Below are 9,783 nucleotides of genomic sequence, written 5' to 3'. Positions count from 1 at the left end.
CTGGTGGAAAGAGGAAAATGATGAATGCTGGAAATAAGGAGGGATATACTGTGTTTGAAGGATGTGACTACCGTTAAGGAGAATAATGACATATCTAATTTTCACAGATAGATAGATAGATAATTAGAACCATAGAAATGCCATCATTTGCATTTTACAATCAAGACATTGGTTTGTGTATTTCATGTAGGACCTGGTCCCCTTTGGAAGATTCCCCCATCTTATGCATTTACTCCTGTCCATCCTCAGCCAGGAAGTCACTCTCCTACAGTGCTGTGGAGACAGTCCATTGGCATTTGAGAAGCATGTAATTAGAGCCCACCACCTTCCTGGGTCCATTTAGGGAATAGGTAGAGATGCTGAAAAACAAGAATTCCTACAGTCTGATGGTGGGGGACAAATACAAGCACGTAAAGAAACAGCCACATAACTTTTAGATGGAGATAAGTGTGCTAAAGAAAACACCATCCACAGAAGGAAGGGGAGGATGGTGGGTGCTAATTTTATGGGGGCCAGGCAAGAGCAGTAATTGGGTAACATTTGAACCTGGACCTCAGACAGGGCAGGATCCACAGGTCAACTGAGGAAGTGTGTCTCCCACAGGAGGATCAGATAGTGCAAAGACCCTGAGAAAGGTGCTTGTACCAGGTGCTCAAGTCTGAAAAGGAAGCCAGTGTGGTGAGGGGGATGACCCAGAGAGAGTGATGAGAGAGGATGCCAGGGGGCTGAGGAAGAGGTGGTCTCAGTGCTGCTGAAACGTCACCAGGCAGGGGCTCCTCTTTCACACGCTGTGCCTTGCATTTGATCTTGTTTCAAAGGCATCCTTCAAACTAAATACATCCCTCCTTATTTATGTCATCTGGTTCACATTTGGACACCTGTAGATGAGTTAGATTATGGAATATGAAACTTCAAGCCACCTCATTCTGAGGACTGGTCACTCCCCACAAGACAAACACACACACACACACACACACACACACACACACACACACCACCTCCCATGATGCATCCTAAGTCAATGCTACTGCACATTTTCTCAGGCTCTGCCATACTGATTAGAAGAAGGATGGATTGCAAGACAGCTGTCAACATCAGAATATATTTCCCCTTAAAATAGAGACAGAGTCCTCAAATTCCAGATGGTAAGCTTCCCACAGGTGTGCAAATCATGATATGACCATTTTGTGCTCCGTATCTAGGGAGACATAAGCCAACAATCTGCTCAGTAAAGAGAGAGTGTTGAGAGGGGCGTGAGGGATGAGGAGTGCTTACCACACTCGGGGTCCCCAGAGTCTCTGGTGAAGGAGGGCGTCCTTGGTGCTGGAGGTTTGCCGGCTTTGCTTTTCTCTTCTTCATGCACAAAATGAGCAGGGAGGCAGCAAAGCCCAAGTTATCTGAAAGCAAGAGGGGAGACACCAGCACATTGCAAAAATGAGAGAAGGGACTCAATTGACAATAGAAATACACAAAGTATAACAGTAGTAGAGATGAAATGAGAAAGGGATTTTATGCATAATATTAAATATGGAACTTCCAGAATCAGATAACCAGGTTTTAAATACTGCATGGATCAAATAGTAGCTACTTGAACTTGAAGCCAACAGAGGGATTATAAATGTTAGTCTATTCACTGGTGCATTGGGGATAGTAGGTTTCTAATTCATGAAGTCAACCTCACAGAAGTAGAGAGTCGGATAGTGATCTTTAGAGGCTCAGAAGTGGGAGGGAAGAAACACAGAGGGAGGCTGGAGAACAGGTACCCAGCTATGGTTAGAGAGGTGGAGCGAGTTCTAATGTTCTGCAGCATAGCCTCATGGCTACACTTTGCTGCAGAAGGTTGCGTGTTTTATAAAGACTGGAAAACAGCAGTTTGAAAACTCCCAACATGACAAAGTGATAAATGTTAAATGTTGATGCATTCTCCCCAACTAGGTCTATAAATACAAAGAATGCAAAATAGTGAACAGCAAAGTTGGCTAAAAAACAACCAATCAACTAACCAACCAACCAACGAACCTTCCAGTTTTTATATTTGAAAGAATCCAATCATCCATTGGAATAAAAACCTGCACATCTACCACACAAGAGCAAAGCGTTTGCACAGACCTCTTTTTTAGACCTCATATCTAACAAACCCACAATATATGCAGCCTCATGAGAAAGGGAAAACTTACAAAGAAACGCTCATAATTGTATGCTTTTCACCTATTAGACGTTCTTTGCACCACCATATGCAGCAACTCAATTTGAGGAAAAAAAAAAAGGCAGAGTGTGTCATGCATCAACGGGTCCTAAAGCAGAATTAGCAAGCCACACATTGACCAGATATTTTTAATGACAAAAATATACCCAATGCTCCCAATATTAAGAAATTATTTTTGCAAAATATCCATATACCTCCTGCTTGTTCAATTTTCCTCCCCCCTTAACCAAAAAACTTGAATATGGCCCAGTTTTGGTAACAGTGCCCTGTGCTTCCCATTCCCTCCACAGTCCACCATTTGGACTTCTGTTCCCATTACTGACCTGTGAATAATCATTTCGGTGTTGCCGAGTCTAACATATATTTTTTATTTTAGCCTATGAATAAATTAATGATGATTCATTAGTCAACCAAGCAGACAGGCACAGCCATTTCTTGTCACTAGACTAAACTGGATTTGACCTTAGGTGATCTCACGTTGGTTCTCTCTAAACCTTTCCTGCTGAGGATGCCCAGGCTCACCTGGATGGGGGTTTCTGAGAAGAAGGTCTCTGTTTGAAGCTTCAGTCCTACCCTGGGTGGTTGGTGATGGAGACAGAAGCTCTGTCCCCAGACAAGACAGAAGGGTGAAGTGAAGTATTGGTGGCCATACCAGATTTAGGACATCAAAAGCAACCACCAGGTCTTATCCATCCCCAGGTTGCACACACTGAGGGACTATTGTCCCTCAAGCAGAAGAGATATTTCCAGCTCCCTATATCTGCTCATTAGGCCCTTTTATCTCTTGTTATTCCAGTTCTGAGTATGATTTCCCTGTTGGGCACTGATCTGGGCAGAAAGAAAATGATTCTTGTGAATTTTCTCTTCCCTTGTGACCAGGTTAGAAGTCAAATGAATCATTTTTATTACTACTTCTCTGTAAGCTCTCTTGACTTCCATAGGAATCTCCTGCACACTGGGGAGGGGGTTTGGAGCACAGGGGATGCTGCCCACCACATGGAGATCTGGCCCTGAATCTCAGCCGTGCTTAGGCTGAGAAGTTCCAAGTTAAAAAAGTATCTATATTTTCCAAATTTATAACTATCTCCAGATGTTTTCCCCCAAACCTTCTGATGTTTCTAGAAAATTTAGCATCCACCTTGGGTAACTATTTAAAAAGTTCCAATCTAGTAATGTGACAGGTTTAAAAAAAGCATTTTTTTGAAAATGAAAGTTTGAAGGTCACTTTAGTTGTTTTCTTAAACTTCTACTGATTTGGAGCAAATATCTAAAAATCTGGTCACTATTTTTATTGGCTGATTATTTCTATATACCTGTTTTAATACAGTCTTCAGAATTTCTCAACAGATATTTACAGATTGTTATTCTTCTGTAGTCTTTTGAAAAAAATAATTCTGTCCATAATTTAAAACATCTTCTATGTTACATAGATGTCTATCTTCTTTCTTCTGAGTTTCTTTCCTAAGTTTTAAGGTGGTTTGTACACAGGTAGACTTATATGTTGCATTCTGCAGATTCAGTTAAAAATATATTTTTTACAATACAGTGCAGGTTTAGTCCCTTATATTTTTAAGAAATAAGATGTGTGTATTTATGGGATAAATGTGATGATTTGTTCTATGTAAGCATCAGAAAAAGACTCATTTAAGCTAATGAACTACCAATGGTCAATTCTTCATTCATTTTATTTCAAAATTATTATTCTTAACACAAGTCAATCATCACATTGGTGGGGGGGATTCACTGTGATATTCCCATGCAGGCATACATTGTGCATTGAGCATGTCTAGCCACACTTCTTCCACCAGTGCTCTCTTCACCTTGCCTCCTGCACTCTCTCCAATCCTAGGAATCCTTCTTCTATGACCATTTTTTTAAATTCGACACCATCTCTTTCATTGATTCTTGATTTTATTTCTTGTGCTTTAGGGGTATTGTAGAGGAATTTGGTTCCTAGGCTGACATGGTAGAGATTTGGGCCTGCTTTTTCTTCTAGCAGGTGCAGGGTCTCTGGTCTAATGCCTAAGTCCTTGATCTACTTTGGGTTGAGTTTTGTACAGGATGAGAGATAGGGGTTTAATTTCATTTTGCTACATATGGATTTCCAGTTTTCCAAGCGCCTTTTGTTGAAGAGGCTACCTTTTCTCCAAAATATGTTTGTTGTGCCTTTTTCTAGTATAAGATAACTGTATTTATGTGGAATTGTCTCTGGCTCTTCTATTATGTACCATTGTCTTCATGCTAATACCATGCTGTTTTTTTATTACTATAGCTCTGTAGTATAACTTAAGGTCTGGTATTATGATGCCTCCTGCTTCACTGTTTTTGCTAAGGCTTACTTTGGCTATTCTGGGCTTCTTATTTTTGCAAATGAATTTCATGACTGCTTTTTCTATTTCTATGAAGTATGTCATTGGAATTTTAATAGGAATTGCATCAAATATTTATTTCACTTTTCGTAATATAGCCATTTGGACAATATTAATTCTGCCTATTCAAAGACATGAGAGAACTTTCCTGGAATGGAACCACCATTTGACTCAGTCCAGCAGGCAAAATCTAGTACTGGATCTGTTCTTCTTCCAGTGGACAAAGACCTCCCTAGACTGTATTCTGTAAAATTCTGTATACACCATGATATCTCTATCCTTCAAAACTGATAACATTTTTTGTATATTTATCCCTGAAGACAGTAACCAGGCACACAATGGATATAAACCATTCCTAGGTTTATACCCAAAGCACTCAAGATCAGCATACTACAGTGATGTAGCCACATCAATGCTTGTAGCAGCTTAATTCACAATAGCTAAGATATGGAACCAACCTAGGTACCCTTTAATAGATGAATGAATAAAAAATAAGGTATCTATACACAATGGAATAATAGTTAGCCACAAAGAAAAATGAAATTATGGCATTTGCCAATAAACGGATGAAAATGGAAACTATCATGTTAAATGAAATAAATTAATCCAAAAAAAAAAACCAATGGTCAAAGTTTCTCTCTGATATGTGGATGCTAACTCACAATAAGTGTGGGCTTGGAAGAATAGAAATTCATTGGATTAGACAAAGAGGAATAAAGAGATTGTAGGAGGAATGGGAATAGCAGACAGTAGAACGAGTTGGACATAACTTTCCTATGTTCATTTACGAATACAGCACCAGTGAAACTCCATATCCTGTACAACAGCAAGAATGGGAGGTTCTCCTCCATGTATGTATGATATGTTGAAATACACTATACTGTCATGTATAACTAAAAAGAACATTTTTTTTAGTTTATATATATGAGAAGGAGGACCCAATACTTGTCACTTGCCTTAATTTGTCCGGTTTATTTTTCTCAGCATGGTATCCTCCAGCTTCATTCATTTTGCTGCAAATGACAGTATTTTTTTCTTCTTTATGGCTGAATAATACTTTCTTGTGTGTATATATGCCACATTTTCTTTATCCATTCATCTGTTGGTGGACATTGAAGCACCGTATTAACCTGATGTCTTCCCCGGCCATGATGTTTATTGGAAAACTTCTTTACTATTTTATACATAGTGTGCATATCTTTACAAAGTTTTTTGTAAAAATACAAGTGTCAACCAAACTGTTGAAGTCCCTCTCATCCTGGAGAATAGAGAGAACAATGGAGCCATCATATGCATGGTTACTGTCTTCAAGGATAAATATACAAAAAAAATTATCAGTTTTTAAGGATAGAGACACAATGGTGTATATAGAATTTTACAGAATATGGTCCTAGGAGGTCTTTGTCCACTGGAAGAAGAACAGATCCAGTACTGGAATCTGCCTGCTCGATTTATCAAAAAGGAGGTTGTATTATGGTGTGGCCTGATCACTGTAAGCAAGTAGGTTAATATAGATGTAGATAAGATTGGATTAGCATAGCAAGTTGATATTGTAGTCTAGCATGGGATAAAGGACATAAGGTTTATAGATATTAGTAAAATGATACATGAAAATGATAATAATACATGAAAGTTGCAATTAAAAGAAAAAGGAGAGAGGAAACATGGGCTTCATATCTTCTATTGGATCATATAAAAAACTACTTGGTCAAATAAATATGGGATAAGCACAAAAAAGCCCAAGTTATCTGCTTTCTTATATAAATAATGCATAGCTTTTGTTGCTTTTTTGTATATTTAATTGTTTTAAAAATTTTTGTTTTATTCTCTTTTTTTTGATCTTGAAATGTTCAATCTGTAAATGTCTCAATCTAAAAAAAAGATATCATTGCATTTGTCTTCTGCATCCATTTATTTTCATTCCTTCATGATTTCTTCTTACCATCAAGATGATACGATTATGGTTGGAATGTATCCGGAAATTATGAAACCTTCTTTTGCTTATAGTGTCTCAGGAAATACCTGAGATTATTAGTCCTTCCTATCCCAATACCATCTAATTAATTTCTTTCTATTGTTTGTAATCAGATTTTTAAAAGTTGGTTTTAAAAAACACGGCAGAAAATGGCCACAGAAGATGGAATCCAAATTCACTCATACATAAGAGATGTAGGAACCAGAATTTCTGGGTACCATTTTTGCATTCTCTAAGGGAAAGAGAGCCTTCTAGTGGTGGAAGTGAGAGCAATATGCAGTGTGTGTGTGTGTGTGTGTGTGTGTGTGTGTGTGTATGATTAAGTATGAGAACAAGTTTCATAGAAAGGGGACCTGGGTTCAATATATTCCAGGAGGTGACTCAGGCCAGCTCAAGGTAACAAATGGAGTTAGGGAAGGCTGTCTTTCACTTGATAGGACACATTTATAGCCTTCTTAATAAAGTGTCAATGCAGTAACACCTGTCCCGAGGGACTCCCTGATCCTCATCATACAAAGAGGCAGCCTTGACATTCAGCCTTCTCTGCCACCATCTCTCATCACCCTCCTCTTGCTCACCCCCCTCACCACACTGGCTGTCTTTGTGAAACATTCATTATAATTGATATTACTATTATAATTATTATAAAAGTGCAGAGTTTGCATTAGAGTCTACTCTCTAAGTTGTACTCTCTTTGACTTTTGAAATATATAATGACATTTATTCACCATTACAGTGTCATGTGTAATACCTTCACTATACTAAAATTCTCATTTACACCTATTTATCTCTCCCTATTTTCCCCAAATCCCTGGCAAACACTGATTTTATTTTAAAGATCTGTACAGTTATGTCTCTTCCAGAAAGTCCTAAGTTTTGGGTTTTTATTCAGCGTGTTTGCTTCTTGTTGTTGTTATTTTTGTAGTGTTTGAGAGAGCCTTTGTGTGCAAGGGAAACTCTCTACCACTGATCAGCACCCCAAACCATTTGCCATGTGATTAGAATCACTTGCTATGTAGCCTCTCGAGATTGGCTTCTTTCCTTAGCAATGAAAATTTAAGATTCCTCCAGTTCTTTCTGAGACTCAAGAGCTCATTTCTTTCTATTTCTGAAGAATGACTTTTCCAATGTATGGATGCACCCCAGTTTGATTATCCATTTACCTATGAAAGGCATTTTGGCTCCTTCCAAATTCAGACAATTATGAATAAAGCCACTATGGTACTTGTGTGCAGGTAGTTTGTTTCTCTGTTTTTGTTTTTGTATGGGTAGATGTAAGTTTTCAACCGATTTTGGCAAATAATATGGGTACAATTGCTAGATTATATGGTAACAGTATTTTTAACTTTGTAAGAAATCACCAAACCAAATTGTTTTCCCCCCCTAGATCAAGTATCAAATGCTCTATTTCTAGTTGCTGCTGAGCAGGAAAAAATCATACATCCCTGCTACACAACATGATATTAAAGGCACACTCTCCACATTCCTGACATGATCATCAATTCTCCAGGAAAGTAAAGAGGGGGAAGAGGAACAAATTTTAACTAAAATGATGGTTTTTAATAGGAACCAAAGGTATGGCTACAGTCATGTAGTCAACACAAGTCCATGGGTGTTCAAGAGGTGGAAGGTTAGCAAAAATACAAGGGTAACCCTGGGTACAGGAAGAAAAGCTATTCCAGAACCTCAGGAGCCAGCCTCTCTCTGTGATCCTGTGTGTGCTCACCCCTAGAGTCCATCTTGCCAGGGCCAGAGCCATCTCTGTCCCCACCTCACCCGCCCCATAGAAGCCACCATGGTCCTGCCATGGTCCCCGTAGCTGCCCTGATCATACTCTCCTCTGCCACCGTGTCAATCATCTCCATAGTTACCTCCCATGTGAGAGCTCCTGGTCCCGCTCCTGGGCCATCTGGTTTAGGGGTCTGACACTGGTGGATTCATTTCTCCATGAGAAGTTCATGTTCTCACATGTAGGATTAGGACATTTCCAGTCCCCGGCTCGTGACTGACCTCCACCACCACTACCTCCACTGGGAAAGTTCCCCAGCCGTGTTGCCACTGACACCACCTCCATATCCTCCATGGCCCATTGGTCCCCCTCACCCTTGGCCACCATGACCATTGCCACCACCCTGATTGAAGTCTGCTCTGCAAGTAGCAAATGAAACCTTGATAGGATTCCCAGAAAATTGTTTCCCATCAAATCATTCAACAGCTGCTTCGATAGAAGGTGGGTCATCAAATGAGACTGTTGCCTCTCCCTTCAGCTTGCCAGTTTCCCTGTATGTGTACGAATTAATCATAGGCTGCCCAGTTTTCTTATTTGTCTTAATAATACCAATCTGCTTGAAGTAAATCAGCCACAGACTCAGCTGTGACATTCTCACCCAGGCCTTGCGCAAAGATGGTGTTGTCTGAATTATCCTGTTCAGAATCACGATGTGATCCCGAGGGCCACCAAATTTATTGAAGCCATCACAGTCACTTCTGCCCATGCCACCTCTGCCTCCACGCTACCTCCACTCCCTCTGGGTTCATAGCCACCCTCCCTGTGGTGGCCCCCATGGTCCTGTTGGCCTCCCCTGTAGCCACCACCACCACCACTCTGGTCCTGATTGCCCTAACCACTCATGGAGGACCATTTATGGAGGACTGATCTTGGCCACAGTTGCCTCCATCACCACCTCCACTACCTCCAATGCTACTCTTGTACTGGTTCTGTTGTCCATTGCCTTGGGGGAGATTATAGAAGCTTTGCTGCTGTCCACATAGCCAGACTGCTGGCCATAGCCTTCACTTGGGGGTTACCCATAGCTGCTGCTCTGAGAGCTGCTACCATAACTTCTAGAGGTGCTGCTGGGAGCTGGCTGCTGGCCATAGCCAGGATAGGAGGACTGCTGCCCGTAGATGATTGGGAACTCTGGCCACTTCCATAGCCACCAGGGGAGCCAGATCCCTGGGGAGCTGACTTGCGTGCCATAGCCTGTGTTTTGGGTATGTCCATATGAAGAACCATAGCTGCTCTGGCCATAGCCTGAAGAGTCTGTGACTGGCCATAACCACTGGAACTTGGCTGTCCATAGGGCTGATTGCTCTGCTGGGAGTATCCCTGCCCATTTGGGTGGGAGGACCCTGTAGCTTTGGGTTGCTTGTTGAGTATAGTCGGTTGAGGCCACCTCTGTACATGCACATAGGCCAAAAAGCAGCAAGAATCCAACATGGCTGAGCACCAT

The 9,783-nt window shown here is 40.7% G+C and overlaps 1 pseudogene; it reads right to left on the bottom strand.

Annotated features, from left to right (window-relative positions):
• Window positions 1-8,223: 8,223 nt before the first annotated feature.
• Window positions 8,224-9,783, bottom strand: LOC143642131 (RNA-binding protein FUS pseudogene; annotated as a pseudogene).

Source organism: Callospermophilus lateralis, chromosome 1 (genome assembly GCF_048772815.1).
Source record: "Callospermophilus lateralis isolate mCalLat2 chromosome 1, mCalLat2.hap1, whole genome shotgun sequence".
In the NCBI taxonomy this organism is placed as follows: Eukaryota; Metazoa; Chordata; class Mammalia; order Rodentia; family Sciuridae; genus Callospermophilus; species Callospermophilus lateralis.
Note: the sequence above shows the minus strand (reverse complement) of the source record. Positions and strands in the feature narration are given on the sequence as shown.